Source organism: Rana temporaria, chromosome 4 (genome assembly GCF_905171775.1).
Source record: "Rana temporaria chromosome 4, aRanTem1.1, whole genome shotgun sequence".
NCBI lineage: Eukaryota > Metazoa > Chordata > Amphibia > Anura > Ranidae > Rana > Rana temporaria.
Window position 1 is genome coordinate 37,246,149 of NC_053492.1, and position 26,733 is coordinate 37,272,881.

The 26,733-nt window shown below is 46.9% G+C and overlaps 1 protein-coding gene across 4 annotated transcripts in view; it reads left to right on the forward strand.

Annotated features, from left to right (window-relative positions):
- Window positions 1-2,562: 2,562 nt before the first annotated feature.
- AGBL5 (AGBL carboxypeptidase 5) overlaps window positions 2,563-26,733 on the forward strand; it is a 132,902-nt gene continuing 108,731 nt past the window's right edge. For 2 of the 4 annotated variants that reach the window (XM_040348254.1, XM_040348257.1), the window contains exons 1-2: window positions 2,563-2,643; window positions 25,722-25,775. The gene's annotated coding sequence lies outside the window, so the exon portion shown is untranslated. Of the gene's footprint in view, window positions 2,648-25,721; window positions 25,776-26,733 lie in introns of all 4 variants that reach the window. The other 2 variants (XM_040348255.1, XM_040348256.1) reach the window with 2 other exon arrangements.

Here is a 26,733-nt window from a genome sequence, read left to right on the forward strand (position 1 = left end):
AGAACACCGCGTAGCACGTGCGCCCCGGCCTGGTAGGCCATATCTCCGGGGCCCGTGATGTGTGGTCACCCTAAAGGTGGGTGCCGCACCCGGAACCAGAAGAAGACGAACCCCGCCAGAATGACGTCTGTTCCTAAAGTACTCTCCCCCAGCATTCCCCGCGAGGGAAAACCCCTCTTGATTGGCTGCTGGCAAGAGGCGCTCCAGACTGAACTCCACTGCTGCCACCTGCCGCCCCGGGGTGGAAAGGCACCTCAGGAACACAGAATGAACACACAATAGAGCCCAGCTGAAACAGAGGCTTAAAGCGGGGGGTTCACCCCTACATAAAACTTTTTCCCCTTAGATGGATGCTCGTTTTGTCTAGGGGAATCGGCTAGTTGTTTTAAAATATGAGCATTACTTACCGTTTACGAGATGCATCTTCTCCGCCGCTTCCGGGTATGGGCTGCGGGACTGGGCGTTCCTATTTTGATTGACAGTCTTCCGAGAGGCTTCCGACGGTCGCATCCATTGCGTCACGAGTAGCCGAAAGAAGCCGAACGTCGGTGCGCAGGCGCAGTATAGAGCCGCACCGACGTTCGGCTTCTTTTGGCTACTAGTGACGCGATGGATGCGACCGTCGGAAGCCTCTCGGAAGACTGTCAATCAAGAAGGAACGCTCGCTCCCGAAGACCCATACCCGGAAGCGACGGAGAGGATGCATCTCGAAAACGGGTAAGTACGGATCATATTGTAAAACAAATAGCCGATTCCCCTAGACAAAACGAGCATCCATCTAAGGGGATTTTTTGAAAAAAATTGTCTTATGGGTGAACTCCCGCTTTAATTTACACAAATTACCTGGATGAGAGTTAACTAACTCTCTCATCCCCCTCTAAATTTAGGATAGCACCTGTACTGAAAGTACACAGGCGCTACATTTTGTTCTCACAAATAGAGCTTTCTTTTGATGGTATTTGATCACCTCTGCGATTTTTATTTGTTGCGCAACGAATAAAAAAAGACCTAAAATTTAGAAAAAAAAAAAGTTTTTGTTTGTTTCTGTTAATTTTTTTTGTAAACAAGTACGTTTTCTTCTTCAATGATGGGCAGTGATATGGCTGCACTGACGGGCACTGATAAGGCGGCACCAATGAGGTGGCACTGATAAGCACTGATGATGGACGTCGGAGGCTATTTACCGAGATCAGTGTAGCGGTGTGTCAGACTGACACACCGCACCACCGATCGCCGCGATGCGGGTGATATCCTGCTGGACGTCATATGACGTCCAGTCATGGTTAACAGAACCACTTCCCGGACGTCAATCTGCTATTGACGGGGTGGGAAGTGGTTAAAACAACAGAACTGTTGTATAGATTTATTTTATGAAATCATGTATTAAAGCGGTTCTCCACCCTAAAGTGAAGTCGCGCTGATCGGCACCCTCCCCCCCTCCGGTGTCACATTTGACACCTTTCAGGGGGGAGGGGGGTGCAGATACCTGTCTAAAGACAGGTATTTGCACCCACTTCCGGCCCGGCATTCACGGCCAAAAAAAGGGGGGCATTGCGTCACATCCCGTTGCCCCCCCCCCCTGTTGTGTGCTGGGAACACTCGGCTCCCAGCACACAGCGGGAGCCAATCGGCAGGCGCAGCGCGACTCGCGCATGCGCCGTAGGGAACCGGGCAGTGAAGCCCGGAGCGCTTCACTTCCTGGTTCCCTCAGCGTGGATGGAGGCGGGAGCAGCAGGGTGACGAGTGATCGCTCGTCCTCTGCTGCGGACGCCGCTGGACTCCAGGACAGGTAAGTGTCCTAATATTAAAAGTCAGCAGCTGCAGTATTTGTAGCTGCTGGCTTTTAATATTTCTTTTTGGCGGAACATCCGCTTTAATATCTTTGTGAAAGAAAAACTAAAATAAAGAATTTATAAAAAATAAAAAAAAATAAACATGAGCATGAACAAAATTATTACACTATCCACATGAAACATCAAGCCTTTTCTGGCACTGAGTTGAAAGGAGTATCCCCCCCCCCAGAAAATTACTTATAACCCCCAAAACATTATATACAAAATGACAATCGTTGCAAATTTTTATGTCAAGCAGTATTTGCATAGCTTTTTTTTTTTTTTTTTAAATGTGTGGATTTTATTGCCTTTGTGTTTACTGTTATTATTAATTTTATGTATGAAAATGCAGCTTTTATAAACAGTTGCAGAGATATCATCTCTATAACAAAATGACAACAATTTTATTCTATAGGTCCTCTGCTTCCAGTAAATAGATCATTCTGGCTAGGGAACATCAGGGCAGTCACAGAGGCCGCTGATTGGTCAGCCACAGCAGCAGCTGTCACTGAGGAGAACCCCCCCCCCCCAACTGCTTTCCCTGGGTGACGTCTCCGCCTCTGTCCCGCCCCTGCACTCCAAGGTTGCCATAGCAGCTAAACTCTCCCTGGGATGTGAGCTGACAGCGAGGCTTGGAACACAAGTGCTGGCTGGGTGGCCAATGAGCGAGCTGGGCGCTGATGGGTGGTTGGGCGGACCAATCATAGGGCGAGGTGTTGTTGTCTGGCTCGGAGAGGGGAGGGAGGGGGATTTGTTTGGGTTACACCGGACTCAGCTGAGAGAGGACGCAGTACCGAGCTCGGGTGTTACGGTAGGTGAGATTCGGGGCTGACAGGGGATGTGTGCAGAGCTCGTACGTGTGTGACTGCTGCGGGGACGTGATGCACGTATGAAATGGCTGAGAGGCGTCATACTGTGTACAGGACTAATAGAGAAGATGCATGCACTGGTAAAGAGCTGCAGAGATGAGTCATGATCGAAGGAGGTGGATATTGGGCCCATGATGGAGGAGATTCATGGTGTCATGGCTAAATAGATGGACACTTCTCAGTATAGGGCAAGACACCAGTGTCAATGTGTGACAGGGAGGGCCGTACTACACAGAGCTATGGGGGAGGAGAATCACACACACACAATGACGGAGCTGCACGCACAATGACGGAGCTGCACGCACAATGACGGAGCTGCACGCACAATGACGGAGCTGCACGCACAGTGACGGAGCTGCACGCACAGTGACGGAGCTGCACGCACAGTGACGGAGCTGCACGCACAGTGACGGAGCTGCACGCACAGTGACGGAGCTGCACGCACAGTGACGGAGCTGCACGCACAGTGACGGAGCTGCACGCACAGTGACGGAGCTGCACGCACAGTGACGGAGCTGCACCTACAATCAAGACACGCACAATGACAGAGCTGCACACACAATCAAGACACGCACAATGACGGAGCTGCACGCACAATGATGGAGCTGCACGCACATTCAAGGCACGCACAATCGCAGAGCTGCACGCACATTCAAGGCACGCTCAATCGCAGAGCTGCACGCTCAATGACGGAGCTGCACGCACAATGATGGAGCTGCACGCACAATCAAGACACGCACAATGACGGAGCTGCACGCACAATGACGGAGCTGCACACACAATGACGGAGATGCACGCACAATCACAGAGCTGCACGCACATTCAAGGCACGCACAATCACAGAGCTGCACGCACAATGACGGAGCTGCACACACAATCAAGACACGCGCAATGACGGAGCTGCAGGCGCAATGACGGAGCTGCACGCATAATCACAGAGCTGCATCCATTGCTTATGGTGGAGGGAGATATAGGATACTAAATTATCACATTGCATACATCTTTTAGTAGTAGACGAGCTGCATGTTTGTGGGTCAGTAGGAGCTTCATCCATGACTAGTGGTAGAGGAGCTGTTGGATACTAGACTGAGAGGTTTCAAATTGTATTAAAGGATTGGTGGTAGAGGAGCTGTAGAATAGTAAACTGCAAAGATTCAGAATGTATGTATAATTAGTAGTAGGGGAGCTGCATGCCTGATTGAAGAGCTGCATGCCCCAGATGTGTCCTCATGATAGGAGCTCTATCCACGGCTTATGGAGAGGGAGCTATAGGATGCTAAACTGAGACATTTCACATTGCATATATCTTTAGTGGTAATAGAGTTGCATGTTATGTTTATGAGTCCTGATAATAGGAGCTGCTTCCATAGTTTATGGTGGAGGATGTGCAGGAAAATAAACCGAGGCGTATCACATTGCATTCATGAGTAGTAGAGGCGCTGCATGTCACATTTATGAGTGTTGATAATAAGAGGTCCATCCATGGCTCGTGGTAGAAGACCTGTAGGGTATTAAACTAAAAAGTTTGACACTGTAATACATGATTAGTAGTAGAGGAGCTGCATTTTACATTTATGGGTGCTTATAATAAGAGCTGCATCCATGGCTGGTGGTAGAAGGAGCTGCGTCCACGGCTGGTGGTAGAAGGAGCTGCGTCCACGGCTGGTGGTAGAAGGAGCTGTGTCCGCGGCTGGTGGTAGAAGGAGCTGCGTCCGCGGCTGGTGGTAGTGTCCTCATAATAGGAGCTACATCCATGGCTTATGGAGAGGGAGCTGGTCCGCGGCTGGTGGTAGATGGAGCTGCGGCTGGTGGTAGATGGAGCTGCGGCTGGTGGTAGATGGAGCTGCGGCTGGTGGTAGATGGAGCTGCGGCTGGTGGTAGATGGAGCTGCGGCTGGTGGTAGATGGAGCTGCGTCAGCGGCTGGTGGTAGATGGAGCTGCGTCCGCGGTTGGTGGTAGAAGGAGCTGCGTCCGCGGCTGGTGGTAGTGCCCTCATAATAGGAGCTACATCCATGGTTTATGGAGAGGGAGCTGCATCCGTGGCTGGTGGTAGAAGGAGCTGCATCCGCGGCTGGTGGTAGTGCCCTCATAATAGGAGCTACATCCATAGATTATGGAGAGGGAGCTGGTCCGCAGCTGGTGGTAGGAGCTGTGGCTGGTGGTAGAAGGAGCTGCATCCACGGCTGGTGCTATAAGGAGCTGCGGCTGGTGATAGATAGAGCTGCATCCGCGGCTGGTGGTAGGAGCTGCGTCCGCAGCTGGTGGTAGAAGGAGCTGCGTCCGCAGCTGGTGGTAGAAGGAGCTGCGTCCACGGCTGGTGGTAGTGCCCTCATAATAGGTGCTACATCCATAGCTTATGGAGAATGAGCTGCGTCCGCGGCTGGTGGTAGAAGGAGCTGCGTCCGCAGCTGGTGGTAGAAGGAGCTGCGTCCGCGGCTGGTGGTAGTGCCCTCATAATAGGAGCTACATCCTTGGTTTATGGAGAGGGAGCTGCGTCCGCGGCTGGTGGTAGAAGGAGCTGCATCCGCAGCTGGTGGTAGTGCCCTCATAATAGGAGCTACATCCATGGTTTATGGAGAGGGAGCTGCGTCCGCGGCTGGTGGTAGAAGGAGCTGCGTCCGCGGCTGGTGGTAGAAGGAGCTGCGTCCGCGGCTGGTGGTAGAAGGAGCTGCGTCCGCGGCTGGTGGTAGAAGGAGCTGCGTCCGCGGCTGGTGGTAGAAGGAGCTGCGGGTAGATAGAGCTGCATCCGCGGCTGGTGGTAGGAGCTGCGTCCGCGGCTGGTGGTAGTGCCCTCATAATAGGAGCTACATCCATAGCTTATGGAGAGGGAGCTATGGGATGATAAACTGAGACATTTCACATTGCATTCATCTTTAGAGGTAAAGGTGCTGCATGTAACATTTATGGATGCTGATAATAGGAGCTGCATCCATAGTTTATGGTAGAGGAGCTGTAGGAAACTAAACTGAGACGTATCACATTGCATACATGATGAGTAGTAGAGGAGCTGCACGTCACATTTATGGGTGTTTATAATAGGAGCTGTATCCATACCTCCATGGTAAAGGAGCTGTAGGATAATAAGCTAAGAGATTTCACACTGTGTGTGTGTATATAGGATTAGTAGTAGAGATGTGACCCTGACATTAGGAGCTACATCCAAGGCTTATGGTTGACGAGCTGCTTGTTGCGTATATAGGGGTCCTGATAATATTAGCTGCATCCATAGTTTATGGTAGAGGAGCTGTAGGAAACTAAACTGAGACGTATTACATTGCATACACGATGAGTAGAAGAGGAGTTGCACGTCACATTTGTGGGTGCTGATAAAAGGGGGTCCATCCATGGCTCGTGGTAGAAGAGCTGTAGGGGTATGAATCTGAAAAGTATCACATTGCATATATCTTCAGTAGTAGAAGAGCTGCATGTTACATTTATGGGATCTAATAATAAGAGGTAAATCCATGGCTTGAGGTAGAAGAACTGTAAGGTACTAAGCTGAGAAGTTTCACATTGCACACGATTAGTAGTAGAGGAGCTGCAAATTACATTTATGGTTGCTGATCATAGGAGCTACAGCCCTACCACCATGGTAGAGGAGCCGTAGGGTACTGAGAAGTTTTTATATTGCATACATGATTAGTAATAGAGGAGCTGTGTGTTAGATTTCTGGGTGTTGATAATGGGAGATACATCCATAGCTCATAATAGAGGAGTTGTAGGATACTAAACTGAGAAGTATCGCATACACAGCTTGTGGTAGACGAGCTGCATGCTTCATATGTGTCCTGATAATAGGTAGAGCTGCACAATTATTTGTTAAAAAATTGTGATCTCGATTCACCCCCCTGACGATCTCCAATGCAGAGTTTGACGATTCTTTCATATAAAGTAGAGACTTATCAGATGTCAAAAGAAAATATCTGGGCAGTCTGCCAAGTTTTTAACAACATGAAACATTGTAACTAATGCTTCCTTCCTAGGCCTCTTTCACATCAGGTCCACCTGTCAGTTTTTTTTTTTTTTCAGTGGACCTGAATGGTTGCTCCATGCAAGCCTATGGAGTGTCGGATATCAGTGGTGACATGTCTGCTGATATCCGACCCGCTAAAATTAGACGTATGGCGATACATCGCCTTCCGTCCATATCAGATCGGGTGAGATCTGATGAAAATGGACATGCTGTCCGTTTTCTTCCGATCTCTCCATAGGAGACAGAGGTGCTGGACAAGCCCCTCCCCGCTCAGTGAGCAGAGAGGGACTTGTCATCCGCCAGCTCAGCGGAGATCAACGGAGAGATCTCCGGCTGAGCTGGCGGACTCCGTAGCGAGGGATCCGCCTCGTCTGAATGAGGCCTTAGAATAGATCAAAGGGAGAAACTTGTGTAAATGCAGGAAGTTCTAACCACTTCCATACAGGGCACTTACGCACCTTCCTGCCCAAGCCAATTTTCAGCTTTCAGCGCTGTCGCAATTTGAATGACAATTGCACGATCATGCTACACTGTACCCAAATGACATTTTTATCATTTTTTTCCCACAAATAGAGCTTTCGTTTGGTGGTATTTGATCACCTCTGCGATTTTTATCTCTTGTGCAACAACTAAAAAAAGACCGACATTTTTTTAAAAAAAATAGTTTTTATTTTTTCTGTAAATTTTTTTGTAAATAAGTAAGTTTTCTTCTTCAATTAAGGGCACTGATGAGGTGGCACTGATGGGCACCGATAGGCGGCGCTGGTATGCGGCACTGATGGGCACTCATAGGCGGCACTGATGGGCACTCATAGGCGGCACTGATGGGCACTCATAGGCGGCACTGATGGGCACTCATGGGTGGCACTTATGGGTGGAACTGATGGGCACTCATAGGCGGCACTGATGGGCACTCATAGGCGGCACTGATGTGCACTCATAGGCGGCACTGATGGGCACTCATGGGTGGCACTTATGGGTACTTATGGGTGGCACAGATGGGCACTGATAGGTGGGCATAGATGGACATTGATGGACACTGGGTGGTACTGATAGACACTGAGGGGTGGCACTGATGGCATTGCTGGGCATCATTTTATCCAGTGCCCATGTTGCCAGTCAGTGCCCATTTGTGGGCACTGGCATCGATTGTGTTTTTTTTTTTTGCACTGGGGGGCACTCCCTGGTGGTCCAGTGTTGGCATCTGAGGGGGGGCTGCGCTGATAAACAATCAGCGCGAACCCCACCTGTCAGGAGAGCCGCCGATCGGCTCTCCTCTACTCGCGTCTGTCAGACGCGAGTGAGGAAGAGCCGATCAACGGCTCTTCCTGTTTACATCGTGATCAGCCGTGGTTGACAACAATGGCTGATCACGTGGTAAAGAGCCTCCGCCTGAGGGTCTTTACCGAGATCGGAAATGCACCTCGCATCACCGATCGCCGTGCTGCGCGCCCCCAGTAAATACTACAGGACGTCAATAGACGTCCAGTCAGGATTTCACAACCACTTCCCGGACGTCAATATGCTATTGAACGGGCGGGAAGTGGTTAAACTTAAAGAGGAGTTCCACCCAAATTTGGAACTTCCTCTTAACCCACTCCTCTCCCCCTTACATGCCACATTTGGCATGTCATTTTTTTGGGGGGGGTAGTGGGGGCTTCAGCACGAGTGGGACTTCCTGTCCCACTTCCTCCTTCCTGTAGGGGACTAAGCTTAGTCGCCTTCAGGAAGTGGCTGCTGTAGGCGATCGCCTAGGACACGTCACAGGTCCTAGGCGATCTCCTGGCCAATTACACGGCGCGGCGCCGGGCCGCGCCGCTCGCGCATGCTCAGTGCCGCGCCGCTCGCGCTCGCGCATGCGCAGTGGGTGCCCGGCCGTGAAGCCGAAAGCTGTCACGGCCGGGTGCCCACACTGAAGATGAAGACGCCGGCCGGGGAGGGGGGGAGAGGAGCGGAGCCCCGGCCGGCGCGTCGCTGGAGCAGGTAAGTGCCTGTTTATTAAAAGCCAGCAGCTACACTTTTTGTTGCTGCTGACTTTTAATAAACATACAAATGGCTGGAACTCCCCTTTAAAGTCTAAATCTTTTTCTGATACTTGTTTCTTAAGTTAAAATCAATATTTGTTGCTAGAAAATTACTTGCAACCCCAAACATTATTATATATTAGCAGAGACCCTAGGGAATAAAATGGCAATTTCTGCAATATTTTATGTCGCACTGTATTTGCCCAGCTGTCTTTCAAATGCATTTTTTTTAGGGAAAATACACTTCAATGAAAAAAAAACAGTAAAGTTGGCCCAATTTTTTGTTTTAATGTCAAAGATGATGTTACGCCGCGAGAATGGTGAGAGAATTGTGATCTATCTTCTAGTCTCATTTTAGACAGAATGGTGCAGCTCTGATAACAGGAGCTACATCCATGGCTCATGGTGAAAGAGCTGCAGGATACTAAACTGAAAGGTATCGCATTACAAATCTGATAAGTGGTCGGGGTGCTGCACAAAGATTGTAGCGGTGCATGTTACATTCATGGGTCCTGATGAGAACTATCACGGGATGAGCCACATTCTAACCATAGCCTGAACCCATCTGAGTGAGCCTATCGGGAAGCTGTCACCTGTACTGGGCCAATCCTAATTGGCCGAGGCACTCCCTGCCCCATGTATACACGCCCCTTGTATATTTACAGCTGCAAGGCATGGAATGCTGTGGCTGCTTATGATTGGCCCAGTATAAGTGGCAGCTTCCTGATAGGCTCACTCGGATGGGTTCAGGCTATGGTTAGAATATGCCTGAGCTCATACCTAATGCTCCGTAGTAGAGAAGCTGCATTTATGGGTCCTGACAATCGGGGTTACATCCAAGGCTCATGCTGGGGGATCTGCATGCAGAACACCTGGGGGGTGGGTTTACGATACACAGTTGTGTACTCCCAGAGCCGTGTAAGTAGAATGATGCAACTATTAACCACTTGCTTACTGGGCACATAAACCCCCTTCGTGCCCAGGCGAAATTTCAGCTTCCGGCACTGCGCCGCTTTAACTGACATTTGCGCGGTCGTGCGACGTGGCTCCCAAACAAAATTGTTGTCCTTTTTTCCCCACAAATAGAGCTTTATTTTGGTGGTATTTGATCACCTCTGCGGTTTTTATTTTTTGCGCTATAAACAAAAAAAGAGCGTCATATATATATTTTTTTAAATTATTTTTTACTTGTTGCTATAATAAATATCCCAATTTAAAAAAAAAAAAAAACGATACGTATTTTTCGACGTATTTTTGTAAAAAAAAAAAAAAAATCGCAATAAGCGACTGGTTTGCGCAAAAGTTATAGCGCCTACAAAATGGGGAACAGAATTATGATTTTTTTTAATTCTTTTTTTTTTTATTGAGACTGCGATATTGCGGCTGACGTATCGGACACTTTTGACACAAATTTGGGACCATTCACATTTATACAGCGATCAGTGCTATAAAAATGCACTAATTACTGTATAAATGTGACTGGCAGGGAAGGTGGTTAACACTAGGGGGTGAGGAAGGGGTTAAATGTGTATCCTGGGTGTGTTCTAACTGTGTGGGGGGAGGGGACTGACTGGGGGAGGTGACCGATGCTGTGTCCCTATGTACAAGGGACACAGATCGGTCTCCTCTCCTCTGACAGCACGTGGAGCTCTGTGTTTACACACAGAGCTCCACGTCCCTGCTGTCTTACCGACGATCGATTATGGGGCCACACAGTATACACACTTTGGCCCGGATTCTCGTACGATTTACGCCGGCGTATCTCCAAATATGCTGTCGTAACTCTGAGTCCGAGTCGTCGTATCTATGCGCCTGATTCTTAGAATCAGTTACGCATAGATTTGTATTAGATCCGACCGGCGTAAGTCTCTTACGCCGTCGTATCTTAACTGCATATTTACGCTGACCGCTAGGGGCGTGTACGCTGATTTACGCCTAGAAATATGTAAATCCGCTAGATACGCCAATTCACGAACGTACGCCCGGCCGATTTACGTTAGGCTTTTCCCGGCGTAAAGTTACCCCTGCTATATGAGGCGTACCAATGTTAAGTATGGACGTCGTTCCCGCGTCGAATTTTGAAAATTTTACATTGTTTGCGTAAGTCGTTAGCGAATAGGGCTGGGCGTCATTTACGTTCACGTCGAAAGCATTGGCTGCTTGCGGGTTCATTTGGAGCATGCGCACTGGGATACTTTCACAGACGGCGCATGCGCCGTTCTTAAAAAGCGTAATTTACGCGGGGTCACATTAAATTTACATAACACACGCCCACATCTTCCACATTTGAATTAGGCGGGCTTACGCCGGCTTATTTACGTTACGCCGCCACAACTTTGGTTTGAGAATACAGCACTTGCCTGTCAAAGTTGCGAAGGCGTAACATAAATAGGATACGTTACGCCCGCACAAAGATACGCGCTTCTACGTGAATCTGGGCCACAGTATACATACATACACTGAAAAGGTACTGGAGAGGCAGGGCAGCTATAATCTTGGGATTTAAAAAGAAAAAAAGAAGACTTTTACATACTGTCCCTGGTTTTACATTAGGCTGACAACCCTGATGGGCCCCCCCCCCCCAGTGGCATGGGGCCCTCGGGCAGTGCCCGAATGGTCAGTCCACCTCTGGGGTCCTCATTAGGGAAGAGCCCGGGTTTGTTCTGGACTTGTGTTCAAGCTGTCACTCGCACCTACCACCGTCCAATCTACTATGGCCGGGTCATTCCCTGTAGCCGCACGTACACAAAGGCGTAGGAAATGCTTGTGACATCATTGACCCAATATATGGCCATGTTGGATCCATGTCTTTTGCCCTAATATGGTCATATTAGGATAGTGATGTCACACTATCCTATCCCCACCCTGTTGTGTACATGCGGTGTGGGGAATGCCCTGTCTACAGTTAATTAGGTGGGAGTGACGGCTTCCTTCTGTGTTCAGTTCAGAATAAACCCAAAGCTCATCCTTATTCCTGATAATAGGAGCTACAGCCATTGCTCGTGGTGAGGGAGCTACATGCATGAGCGCTGACAAAGGACCCCTATGCATGTTAGAGGAGCTTGTATGTACCTGATGACAGAGGATCATAGAGAGGCTCGTGATAGAATTGCTATATGCACTTGGAGTCTGTCTAAAGCCTCATACACACGATCGGATTTCCATCGGGCAAAGCGTAGGACTTTTGTCAGAAGGGTGTTGGCCGTGAACTTGTGTTGCATACAAACGGCAAATAATTGTTGGCCAACAAACATGAAACTATGTGATTTTTCCGCTCTTTAGCGCCACCCTTTTGGCAACTTCTGTTAATGTTATGGTGAGCATTGCTTCTGAGCCTACGTGTTTGTACTTTGGAGTTTTGTCCGACGGGCTTCTGTGCATACGATCGGAAAATCCGACAACACCCTTTGGGCAAAAGTTTCCCAAAGGGTGGCACTAAAGAGCACGTAGTTTCGTGAATGTTGGCTGACAAAGTTCTGCCGTCTGTATGCAGAACAAGTTCACGGCCAACGCCCTTCGGACAAAAGTCCAAGGCTTTGTCTGACGGAAATCCGATCGTGTGTACGAGGCTTTAGGGCTCTTTCACACGGGCTGCCCGTTCAGGTCCGTCTGTCAGTTATTTTTGCGGACCTGAACGGGCGCTCCGTGCTCCTCTATGGAGCCACAGATGTCAGCGGTGACATGCCCGCTGACATCCGACCCGCTCCGATCCGCCAAAGTGTGACGGAGGATAAAACTACTTTTCCATCCGTCTCGCGGATCGGATTGGGTGAACATGGACATACGGTCCGTGTTCATCCGAGCGGAGAAAAGAAAGGGCGGTCCCTGCACAGTGTGCGGGGACTGCCCTGTCATCCGCCAGCTCAGCGGGGATCAACGGAGCGATCCCCGCTGAGCAAGTGGAGGTTCACGGGGCGGATCATTACTGATCCGCCCCGTGTGAAAGGGGCCTTAGTCTGCCATAGTCCAGCAATGTCTGCAAGGAATTTTTCAGGGCGGGTTTTCTGATGACAACAGTGGACTATGTCTGAAAAATGCGTGTAGAAACAGCTACTTGTCTCTATCAGAGACACAGAAATGAATGGGAGACAGGGACCGAGCGTTGTCTCCCTATAACAGGAAGTGCCTGAAGAAGGTCTTTCATGACAGGATCACCAGATTTAGATTATGTAATGAAAAGAAGTTGTCTCGTGAGCATTGAAAAGTTCTATTCCATTCTACACATTTGGGCCCCATTCACACCTGAGCATTCTGTAGCTTGAAGCTACAAAACACTTAAAGTGGTTGTAAACCCACTTTTTGACTTTTGCCTACAGGTAAGCCTATAATAAGGCTTACCTGTAGGTATAAAGAATATCTCCTAAACCTGTACAGTTTAGGGGATATTCCCCTCGCAATGCGCCACTGATTGCAGCGGCGCATGCGCAGGAGGGAATCCACGGCGAAAGGACCGGCAGCCGCCGACCCTTGCCGATTTTAAATCTCCCGCGCACGCGCGACGTCATCGCCGCTCCAGCCAATCACAGCGCTGGAGCGGCGATACCCGGAAGACACGCCGGAGCAAGATGACATCTTGCTCGGCGTGGACCAGGTAAGTGTTCTTCACCTCGTTCCGAGGTAAGTATTTCATAATCAGCTAGTATGTGGTGCATACTAGCTGCTTATGTCTTTTGCCTTGCAGGTTTGAAAAAAATAAAATAAAATTGTTTATGCGGTTTACAACCGCTTTAACATGCCATTGTTCTAAAGTGGAACTGAACCCATCAGTTTATCTGTCATGCCAAACGGTGACCAATCAAGGTGTGCTGTGAATCAAAACTGTCACATTTGCTTGGGCTGTCAAATGAACTGTCATGCCATCAAATGGTTGGTGTCAGAACTGATCACATGTGCAGCGTCATGGCAACTGCAGGTCAAACAGAGGCTAAGATGGCCGCTGTAAAGAATAGGAGGGTTTATTTCTGCTTTAAATGTTACCTGTTTACACCTGAGTACTCATGCACTTGTTGCTAGATAATGTACAGCAGGGTTTGACAAATTTGCTTGGAATCTAGGAGCCAGCAAAAAAAGTTAGGAGCCAGAAAACGCGCCCCGTCCCGACGAGATTGCGCGCAGAAGCGAACACATACGTAAGCAGCGCCCGCATAGGTAAACGATGTTCAAACCACACATGTGAGGTATCGCCGCGTTTGGTAGAGCGAGAGCAATAATTCTAGCCCTAGACCTCCTCTGTAACTCACATGCAACCTGTAGAATTTTTTAAACGTCGCCTATGAAGATTTTAAAGGGTAAAAGTTTGTCGGCATTCCACGAGCGAGCGCAATTTGGAAGCGCAACATGTTGGGTATGAATTTACTCGGCGTAATATTATCTTTCATAATATAAAAAAAAAAAATGGGGATAACTTTACTGTCGTCTTATTTTTTAATTAAAAAAAGTGTAATTTTTTCCCAAAAAAGTGCGCTTGTAAGACCGCTGCGCAAATATGGCGTGACAGAAAGTATTGCAACGATCGCCATTTTATTCTCTAGGGTGTTAGGATAAAAAATATATATAATGTTTGGGGGTTCTAATTAGAGGGAAGAAGATGGCAGTGAAAAATGACATTAGAATTGCTGTTTAACTTGTAATGCTTAACTTGTAATACCAACGGCCACCACCAGATGGCGCCAGCTCACACAAGGAAGAGCTGGGGACTTGCCCACCTTCCAAGCCAAGTCGCCAGGAGGCTATTTCTAGTCGCCCTGGCGACCGGGATTTGTCGAGCCCTGATGTACAGGATCTGCTTATCGGGTAGATTTGGACATTTGTTGCCCCATAGATTTCAGGTCAGAGTGCTTAAAGCGAAGTTCCACCCAAAACTAGATTCTGATTTTTGGAATCCCCCCCCCCCCCCCCTGGTGTCCCATTTGGCACTTTTGAGGGGGGGAGGAGGGAGCAGATTACTGTCTAATACAGGTATTTTTTTTACAGACGTTTTCCAACCTATTCCTTAGAAATATTTCCATTAACTGGGCAAAAAAATAACGAACGGTCCAAAGTACAGATTTTTGGAGATTTTTTTTCGTCTAGTCACTGTATGATGACCATAACCCTTTAACCACTTCAGCCTCGGAAGGATTTTCCCCATTAAATGACCAGGTCATTTCTTGCAATACAGCACTGCTTCATTTTAACTGACAATTGCGCAGTTGTGCGACGTTATACCCAAACAAAATTGCTGTCCTTCTTTTTTTTGGGGGAAAAAATATATTTTTAACTTTTTACTATAATGAATATCCCCCAAAAAAAGTCTTCATCAGTTTAGGCCAATATGTATTCTACAAATTTCTGGTAAAAAAAAATCGCAATGATTGGTTTGCGCAAAAGTTATAGCGTCTACAAAATAGGGGATAGATTTATGTCATTATTATGATTATGTATTGTTGTTTTTTTTTCTTTTTACCAGTAATAGTGGTGATCGGCGATTTTTTTTTTTTTTTTTTTACTGCGACATTATGGCGGACACATCGGACAATTTTGACACATTTTTGGGACCATTGTCATTTTCACAGCAAAAAATGCTGTAAAAATGCATTGTTTACTGTGAAAATGTCAATTGCAGTTTGGGAGTTAACCACTAGGGGGCGCTGTAGGGGTTATAGGTGACCTCATATGTTTTTCTAACTGTAGGGGGGCGGGGCTGGACGTGTGATGTCATTGATCGTCTTTCCCTATATCAGGGAACACATCAATGAAGCTGCCACTCTGAAGAACAGGGAAGCTGTGTTTACACACAGCTCTCCCCGTTCTTCAGCTCCGGGGACCAACCGGGGATTCCAGCGGCGATCGGGTCCCACGGCCGCAGAGCTTCGGGCCGGGTCGCAGGTGCGCGCCCGCTACCCACGGCTGGGCACTTAAAGAGGACGTACCTGGACGTGCTTGTGCCCAGCCGTGCCATTCTGCCGACGTATATCTGCAGGAAGCGGTCCTTAAGTGGTTAATCACCACTGAGGTTTTTCTTTTTTCATGATTGCGGCAGGCAGATTGGAACACTTTTGACACTTTTTTTGGGACCAGTGACATTTATTGCTTAGGCACTGATTACTGTATAAATGTCCCTGGCGGGGAAGGGGTTAACACTAGGGGGGCGATCATTGGGTTAAATGTGTCCCCTAGGGAGGTGTTTCTAACTGTGGGGGAAGTGCACTGGGAGTACAGAGAGATCGCTGTTCCTAATTATTAGGAACAGACGATCACTCTCTACTGCCTGACAGAATGGGGATCTGTATGTTTACATTGTCATCTGTTGAGTGATGGCGGGTGGACATTGCGGCTGCCGGCTACGTGCGTTAGCACAACGCACGCCGCTGTATCTGTTACACAAAGCAGCGTACACCTACGGCGATTTACGCAATAGAGCCAATTTGTGGAGGCTGGTTGGCAAGTGGTTAGCCACTTCTGGACTGCGCTATAGCTGAAAGATGGCTACAGCACAGCTCTCCAGTTCTGGGAGGACATCCTTCCAACTGCGCTAGCCTCCACACACGCTCTGTAACCGATGTGTTCTTTTGGACACAGCTGATCACAGGTCACGGTAAATGGTCAATTACAGCTACCCTTTACCATGTGATCAGCTGTGTCCAATCACAGCTGATCACATGTAAACACACTTGCCGATCTTATCGGTAGTCCTTTCCTTGCATACAGTCTGTATGAGGAAAGGAGTGCCGATAACTGGCAAGTCTGTTAGGACACAGTGACCACGTGGTTTACACTCAGTGCCCTGATTATCAGTGCAGCCTCTCCCGTGCCCATCTGGGAAAAACAACAATTACTAATTTCCAAAATTTTAGAACAAACTAAGAAAATCGTAGTTTGTTTAGCAAAATATAAAAAACCCACTGGTGATTAACCACTTCAGCCCCGGACCATATTGCTGGTCAAAGACCAGGCCACGTTTTGCGATTCGGCACTGCGTCGCTTTAACTGACAATTGCGCAGTCGTGCGACGTGGCTCCCGAACAAAATTGGCGTCCTTTTTTTCCCCACAAATAGAGCTTTCTTTTGGTGGTATTTGATCACCTCTGCGGTTTTTATTTTTTGGGCTATAAACAAAAATAAAACGACAATTTTGAAAAAAATGAATATTTTTTTACTTTTTGCTATAATATCCCCAAAAATATATAAAAAAAAAAAATATTTCCTCATTTTAGGCCGATACGTATTCTTCTACCTATTTTTCCTAAAAAAAAATCGCAATAAGCGTTTATTGATTGGTTTGCGCAAAAGTTATAGCGTTTAGAAAATAGGGGATAGTTTTATGGCATTTTTATTAATATATATTTTTTACTAGTAATGGCGGCGATCAGCGTTTTTTTTATTTTTTTTTATCGGTACTGCAACATTATGGCGGACACTTTTGACACATTTTTGGGACCATTGGCATTTTTATAGCAATCAGTGCTATAAAAATGCATTGATTACTATAAAAATGCCACTGGCAGGGAAGGGGTTAACACTAGGGGGCGAGGAAGGGGTTAAGTATGTTCCCTGGGTGTGTTCTAACTCGGTGGTCATCAACCCTGTCCTGCAGGGCCCACTAACAGGCCAGGTTTGCAAGATAACTGAAATACATCACAGGTGATCTCATTTGCTCCTCAGTGATTGCAGTATTCTAGACTGCATCTCCCCAAGGTAATACATAAAACCTGGCCTGTTAGTGGGCCCTGCAGGACAGGGTTGATGACCACTGTTCTAACTGAAGGGGGGGTGGAAATGACTGTTCGCTGTTCATACATTGTATGAACAGACAACCGGGCATTTCTCCCCCTGACGGAAGCTGTGTGTCGGTGCGTCAGGGGCGCGCCCCTATTGGCTGCTCGGCGAGATGACGTAATATTACGTGATCTCGCCCAGCAGAGCCGACCTGCCACCGTAAAACTGCGGCGGCTGCTCGCCAAGCGGTTAAATACCACCAAAAGAGAGCTCCGTGTGAAAAAATGTATTTTGGGTACAGTGTTGCATGACGGCGCAATTGTCATTCAACGTGCTGCAATCTGAAAATTGGCCTGGGCAGGAAGGGGGTGAAAGGGCCTGGTATTGAGGTGGTTAATAATAGTTCTTCTTTAATTCATGTTAACATTGGTTTTAATGCAACTGGGCCTATAAGAAAATAAAAAGGCTTCAGGTTCCCTTTAAAAACACTCAGCAGAGAATGGAGCTGGGTGATGTCATGTGGATTACTGGTAGTGTGTGATTCCATCCATCTCTATGGTGTGGTGGTGCTGACTGTGTGTGATCACCCATCGGTGCCATCGCTCTTCCAAGGACATCACTGGTGCAGAGCTGCACCCTCTCCCCATAGATAATGGCTGAAGATTAACCTGTCAGTCTTTGGTAAGTGGGGCCAAAAATATTCTTATTTGCATGTTATTGGGAGATGTGGAGCTCAGCCCTCCTAATCCTTACCCCATAGTTTTACGATCGTTCTCACCTCTGGCTCTTCCCCTCCCATTCCATAGCCACTTCTCTACTCCTTATCTGACTTTAAAGTGTATTTCCACCTTTGCAGCCAGATTGGGATAACACCTACTTTTATATTTGTTACATGTTCCTGTTAATATAGCGGTACTAAAGTATTTGAAAAATGCTGGCTACAATTTTTTTTTTTTCTTGCTAAACAATCCTTGCTGTGTTGTTTTGGAGGGGGTTGTGGAGTAATGTTTAAAATGTTACTAAATCAGGATGCTGTAGTCACTATATCTGGTCTCCCACAGTACACAGAACATGGAAATGCAACTATTTTAGTAAATATAAACTGCTAAATACCCTTTCTCATCAGCAGTATATACAGTAGCAGTCTTGTGACTTCTATCAGTGTCTGGTTAAAGCTTGTAGGAGGTGTTTTTATTTTCCTCTGACTGTCCTATAAGGCTGTAGGACCCCTGACCCTCTGTCTGAGGAGTGCTGATTGGCCGATCACATGCACCCTCCCAAGGGAAAAAAAAAAAAACCCCTAATCATACACGCCAAACTGAGCATGTGCAGAGTGACCCCCAAAGGCTCTGTACTATCAGATGGATTGGGGACCGTGAAAGGAGGAGTCAGGATCAAACAGCTTTTTTACACAATGTGGAGGATTAACCCCTTAGGTTCCACAGTGAGTATAACCAGCATGCACATATACAGACTGATTTTACTGTTGTGGGTTTAGTAACACTTTAACAGGATTAACCCCGTCTGTAATGGGTTCCCAGTTCTTCATTCGCTGTAAGCTAGATTTGAACACTGTCCTAACAAAGGGTTAAACCTTTAGAAACCTCCCTCTATTGTATGTTAGAAAAGGAATAATGTAGGGATAAAGACACTGTAAAGCCTGGCGCACACAATCCAAATATCGGCTAGTTCAACAGAAACCAGCGACGTTTGGCCCTTGTGTACATAAGCCTGTCCTACAGAAACCGGCCAACATTTGGCCCGTGTGTACATAAGCCTGTCCTACAGAAACCAGCCAACATTTGGCCCGTGTGTACATAAGCCTGTCCTACAGAAACCAGCCAGCATTTGGCCCGTGTGTACATAAGCCTGTCCTACAGAAACCGGCCAACGTTTGGCCCGTGTGTACATAAGCCTGTCCTACAGAAACCAGCCAGCATTTGGCCCGTGTGTACATAAGCCTGTCCTACAGAAACCGGCCAACGTTTGGCCCGTGTGTACATAAGCCTGTCCGACGTTTGGCCCATGTGTACATAAGCCTGTCCTACAGAAACCAGCGACGTTTGGCCCGTGTGTACATAAGCCTGTCCTACAGAAACCAGCCAGCATTTGGCCCGTGTGTACATAAGCCTGTCCTACAGAAACCGGCCAACGTTTGGCCCGTGTGTACATAAGCCTGTCCGACGTTTGGCCCATGTGTACATAAGCCTGTCCTACAGAAACCAGCGACGTTTGGCCCGTGTGTACATAAGCCTGTCCTACAGAAACCGGCCAACATTTGGCCCGTGTGTACATAAGCCTGTCCGACGTTTGGCCCATGTGAACATAAGCCTGTCCTACAGAAACCGGCCGAACGGGCATGCTGGAAAACTAGCATCCATCCAGTGCTGGCCCCCATATTGACGTCAGTGCAAAAAAACTGTCCACTTCAGTTTTGGTTTTCGGCCAAGTGCACCCTAAATTTTCAGTTTCGGCACCGAAATTTTCATTTTTGTGCACTACTAGAAAGAAATGCTGTACATATAGGATGCTTTCAGGGATAGAAGTGTTAATAGTTTATATCAATTAATAAAATGCAAAGTGAGTGAATAGAAAAGAGATCCAAATCAATAGTGACCACCCTTTGTCTTCAAGCCTCGTTCACACCAGACGTCCTTTTCTGCACGTGTTCTGCAAGGACTGACAGAAAACAATGGTTCTCTGTGACCTGTTCACATCATAACGTGCAGATTTTTTTCTGCGCAGGAATCGGCTACATGTATGCAGTTTTCTGTACAGGAAAAAAAACAGTCATCAACATTGGTGTGAACAGGACATATAACTGACGTGCGTGAAAGCTGATGTCAACGTGTAAAAAAACTCACTGAAACATGCATGAAAGCTGATGTCTCCTCAAGTGATATCTGCTCAGTTTTCCCATCCGTCTTCATGCATGTATGGTGTGAACGAGCCCTCGAACCAGCATCAGTTCTAGTTACACTTGCACACAGTTTTTGAAGGAACTGGGCAGGTAGGTTGTTCCAAACATCTTGGAGAACCAACCACAGATCTTCTGTGGATGAAGGCTGCCTCAAATCCTTCTGTCTCTTCATGTACCCTCTCCACTCTCCAGCCGTTTGCAAACAAACTGACCCCAACTACAGTCACATATTTCACTTTTTGACTCCTCAGTCCAGGGCACTTGTTGCCATTTTTGCCTTGCACTGATCTCAACATTGGGGTACTATTCCTCGCACTGATCTCAACATTGGGGTACTATTCCTCGCACTGATCTCAACATTGGGGTACTATTCCTCGCACTGATCTCAACATTGGGGTACTATTCCTCGCACTGATCTCAACATTGGGGTACTATTCCTCGCACTGATCTCAACATTGGGGTACTATTCCTCGCACTGATCTCAACATTGGGGTACTATTCCTCGCACTGATCTCAACATTGGGGTACTATTCCTCGCACTGATCTCAACATTGGGGTACTATTCCTCGCACTGATCTCAACATTGGGGTACTATTCCTCGCACTGATCTCAACATTGGGGTACTATTCCTCGCACTGATCTCAACATTGGGGAACTATTCCTCGAACTGATCTCAACATTGGGATACTATTCCTCGCACTGATCTCAACATTGGGGTTACTATTCCTCGCACTGATCTCAACATTGGGGAACTATTCCTCGAACTGATCTCAACATTGGGGTACTATTCCTCGCACTGATCTCAACATTGGGGTACTATTCCTCGCACTGATCTCAACATTGGGGAACTATTCCTCGAACTGATCTCAACATTGGGGTACTATTCCTCGCACTGATCTCAACATTGGGGTACTATTCCTCGCACTGATCTCAACATTGGGGAACTATTCCTCGAACTGATCTCAACATTGGGGTACTATTCCTCGCACTGATCTCAACATTGGGGTACTATTCCTCGCACTGATCTCAACATTGGGGTACTATTCCTCGCACTGATCTCAACATTGGGGAACTATTCCTCGAACTGATCTAAACAGTGGGATACTATTCCTCGCACTGATCTCAACATTGGGGTTACTATTCCTCGCACTGATCTAAACATTGGGGTACTATTCCTCGAACTGATCTCAACATTGAGGGAACTATTCCTCGCACTGATACCAGTGATGGGGGAACTATTCCTCCAACCCAGAGGCCATGTTTATTCTCGCTGATGCTGGGCCCGGGACATTTTCTACCCCCACGGCACATTAGGAATGAGACCCCCTGTCACATTCAGCAGGCACTACTGGCCATCAAACACAACCTATTCAGGTGAATGGGGCTGCACTGTAATTGCCCCGCAAACCACGTGCAATGCACGCGGATGTCTGGCATTTATGAGGGTTAAGCCCCGACCCTTTAGATCCATGTTCCTGCTTTGCAGAGACAAAAGATTAATGCCTTCCCTACTGGCAGAACGGTGATCTGTCTTGTTAACATGGGCAGATCACCGTTCTGGCTCTCGGCCTAATGATCTGCGGGTGCCGTTGGACATCGAGTCCGTGGTTCCCTGCAGATCAGCTCCCGCTGTGTAAAATCACAGCTGGTGCGCCTATGCACCCCACACCTGGAAATGCAGGATCTCGTACTAGGTATGTGATGCTGTGTAGGAGAGCCGCCTTGCTGCCGTATATGTAAGTTATACGGTTTGCAAGCGGTTATCTACCTCCCTGGCCGCCTGTGTGAACAAGCCTTTACTCTGCATTGGCTGTATTCGGGTTGCCATGATATTACCAGGCTGTGTCCTTTCATTAGTGCTGGGCGGTTGTTGCATAGCGATGGCTATAGTGTGTAATGTTTTTATGTAAGGAGACACATAGTATAGTGTTCATAGTAACTGTCCATTCTTTTCATTCCATCACACTAGACAGGTGGCCAGAACACACAGAGGGGAATTAGAATCGGAATCCGGAGTTTCCCAGCTCTCCTGCTTTGTTCATACCTGGCCAGACTGGCTCTTCAAATAGCAACCCTGCGCTCATAGAAATAGGGAGGCTACTTCTGTTGTCGTCTCCTTGTGCGTTTTTTTTATTGTTTATTATATAAATGAAAAAAGTCTGAAAATTTTGGGGGGGAAAAAACAAATATTTTCATAATTTAGGCCAAAATGTATTCTGTCTTTGGTAATAAAAAATAAATAAACAAAACAAAATAATCTTATATTAATTGGTCTGCATGAAAGTTATAGTGTCTACAAACTATGGTATATGTATACTGGGATTTTTATTTATTTATTTATTTTTAATTTATACTACTAATGGCGGTGATCATCAACTTGTAGTGGGACTGTGGTGCGGCGGCCAGTCTGACACTAACGGACACTGGGTAGGAACTGACACTGACTCCACCAGTGACACTAATACAGTGGTAAGTGCTAATATTGTACACTCTCACTGTACTAATGACACTGGCTGGGGAGGAAAGCACAAAATATATATTTTTTTTTCAAAATTGTCGCTTTTTTTGTTTATAGTGCAAAAATTAAAAACTGCAGAGATGATCAAATGACACCAAAAGAAAGCTCTATTTGTGGGGAAAAAACGGACGTCAATTTTGTTTGGGTTCAACATCGCAGGACCACGCAATTGTCGGTTAAAGCGACACAGTGCCGAATCGAAAAAGAATTCCCGGTCATTGGGCAGCCAATTCTTCCGGTGCTGAAGTGGTTAAAATAAATTTGATTAAAAAAAAATGTTTTTTGTGTGTGGTGTTTTATTTTTTTTTATTATCCCCCTGGGCGGCAAGCACCCTAATATTAAGTCAGCAGCTACAGTAGCAGCTGAAGGTAAACCCATCTCCTACCAACCCCCTACTGTCCAATCGCTATGTATTAGGGGGAAATTAACTACAAGTAGCGTCTTTGCCCACCACACTTTTGCTTGCTACTATCACGTTTTAAAATCCAAGTACTTCGGGTAATGGAGGAACACAAAACATTCCCCCTTCCCTTCCCACAATGCAATGCAGCATATGTGCTGCCAAATACCAGACCTGTTCTCTCTCATATAGATGGGGAGGAGGAAGTAAGCGTTGCAACATACACACAAATATACTTTGAGGACTTTACAGAGCACTATGGGTTAGCTTAAGAGACAGCACGGTAGACACTGTCTGTTTTTCTGTCTCAATTTGTCAGATCGGAACTTTGGTCTGAGCAGTCTGATTAGGGTGGTGTTACTGGGATGAGTCATTCAGTCCTATTTGTAAATTTCTCCTTAAGTTATAGAGATCTGTAAACAATGGGCATTTTCAACTAGAATGTTGAGCGATAGATATAGAGAGATTCCCACAAAATGTGCATTAGAAGCTGCTGTAAATCAAATAGAGCCCACCTCACTTCCTGGCTGGGGGCACGCAGAATTCCTCCCCAGCCTGACTATCCCTGTCTTGCCTCTTTCATTCATTGGATTTCAGTTTTTTAAATTATGGAGACTCGTCATCATACGTGGACGAGGTAGTTTGCTTGCAAACACAGCCTGCCTAATGCCTAGTACACACGAGAGGATTTATCCGCGGAAACGGTCCTCCGGGCCATTTCCGCGGATAAATCCTCTGGCGGATTTTGATCTCCTGGTTGTACTAACCAGGAGATCAAAATCCCCGCGGAATTCCGTCCGCTGTGACGCGTCGCCGCGATGATGACGCGGCGATGCTGTGATATAAGGACTTCCACGCATGCGTCGAATCATTACGACGCATGCGGGGGATGGATTCGGATGGATTGATCCGGTGAGTCTGTACAGACCAGCGGATCAATCCGTTGGAATGGATTCCAGAGGATAGATTTCTTAGCATGTTAGGAAATTTTTATCTGCTGGAAATCCATCCCCGGGGACAAAAATCCACGGAAACAGATCCGCTGGATTGTACACACCAGGGGATCTATCTGCTGAAACCGGTCAGCGGATCAATTTCAGCGGATCGATCCTCTCGTGTGTATGGGGCCTAAGGCCCCTTTCAGACGTTCGCTCCGCCTGTCCGTTATTACAAGTCTGTTAACGGAATTGTAATACATCCCTATGGGATCGCGTCCGTTAGCGGATGGAGCATCCGCTAACGTCCGCGTCCGTCGGGATCCGGTTTTCGGACGGAAGAAACCCCTATTTTTCTTCCGTCCAGCGGAACGGAAGGGATGCAGACGGACAGACGGTCCGTCTGCATCCAGTTCCCCATAGGGCAGAGCGGAGCTGAGACAGGGCGGTCTCTGCACTGTGTGCGGGGACCGCCCTATCCGCCGACAGCTCAACGGGGATCCCCGCTGAGCCGACGGAGACACACGGAGCGGACCCAGAAACGGTCCGCTCCGTGTGAATGAGACCTTATGCAGCCACACAATGAGATTATCGGATGATTGATCGTCCGTTATTGTATATTTTTTTTTTTGCATGCTGATCTCGTACCGAAAATAAAGAGTACTAAAGTTACGACAGAATAAAATGTGGATGTGTATTTTCGAACAACAACTCTACTGATTAAACGAAAATCATACAATCTGATACCGTATGAGAAAAATTGTCATGCTTGTCCAATTGGATGAACTGTCGTGATCAGCTTTCAAAAGCTCTGTACGAACGATCAGATTATCTTACGATCGCGTGGAAAGTGGTATTTTTTTTTCTGATCGTGTGCATGCCCATTCCAGAGTGATGACCTACTTTTTTTTTATTTATTTATATAATTATATATATTTATTTATAAAATGTACTCATGTCACTGCTTAAAGCGGTAGTTCACCCTCCTTTCCATCATTAGACCATTAAATTCGGCATCGTAGCGCGAGCTACGGTATGCCGGTCTTAAATTTTTAATCCCCGTACTCACTGTGGTATCGTTGATTGAAGAATCCGACTCCCGCGGGGAATGGGCGTGCCTATGGAGAGGGAGGATGATTGATGGCCGGCTCTGGCACGTCACGCTCCCCGAAGACAGCCGGAGTAGGTCTCGGCTATTCACGACGCCTGCGCACAGGCTATGCGCAGGCGCCGTGAATAGCCAAGCCTATTTCGGCTATTTCCGGAGAAGCGTGACGTGCCAGGGCCGGCCGTCAATCACCTTCTCTCACCATAGGAACGCCCATTCCCCGGATTCTTCAATCATCGATAGCACGGTGAGTACGGGGATAAAAAATGTAAGACCGGCATACCGTAGCTCGCGCTACGATGCCGAATTTAATGGTCTAATAAAAAAAAACTTTTTTTTTTTTTTTAACAGGGTGAACCCCCGCTTTAACAAATAAATATATTACTCTTCTGCTTTATAAAATGTATAAATAATTGTATTTTCCCCTGTGTGCTTCTTATCCAGGCTGTAGAAGATAACAGGACTGCATGTGAGGACACCATAACCCAGCATGTAATGGTGGGTAAGAAAGGGTGACGTAAAACGGATCTACAGTACATTGTCGGTCTTTCATCAGTTCCAATAGATAAGGGCACCTGTCATCAAGAAATCTGTAATATGAACAAACATAACTGGTACTGCACAGGTTCATTGGTAGAGCTTTGTCTTGTCTTATGGTGGCCATACACACACTTGGCCCTGATTCACACCTATGCATTTTTAGTGCATTTTGCAGATTTGCACTACAGTCCATTTAACCACTTAAGATTCGGACCTTTAGGCAGCTAAAGGACCCGGACAGTTTTTGCGATTCGGCACTGCGTCGCTTTAACTGACAATTGCGCGGTCGTGCGACGTGGCTCCCAAACAAAATTGACGTCCTTTTTTTCCCACAAATAGAGCTTTCTTTTGGTGGTATTTGATCACCTCTGCGTTTTTTTTTTTGCTCTATAAACAAAAATAGAGCAACAATTTTTTAAAAAAAAATTCAATATTTTTTTCTATAATAAATATCCTCCAAAAATATACAAAACATAATTTTTTTCCCTCAGTTTAGGCCGATACGTATTCTTCTACCTACTTTTGGTAAAAAAAATCGCAATAAGCGTTTATCGATTGGTTTGCGCAAAATTTTTAGTGTTTGCAAAAAAGGGGATAGTTTGTGACTGCGACATTATGGCGGACACTTCGGACAATTTTGACACATTTTTGGGACCATTGTCATTTTCACAGCAAAAAATGCATTAAAAATGCATTGTTTACTGTGAAAATGACAATTGCAGTTTGGGAGTTACCCACAAGGGGGCGCTGAAGGGGTTATGTGTGACCTCATTTGTGTTTCTAACTGTAGGGGGGTGTGGCTGTAGGTGTGACATCATCGATTGTGTTACCCTATAAAAGGGAACACACGATCGATGACAGCGCCACAGTGAAGAACGGGGAAGCTGTGTTTACACACAGCTCTCCTTGTTCTTCA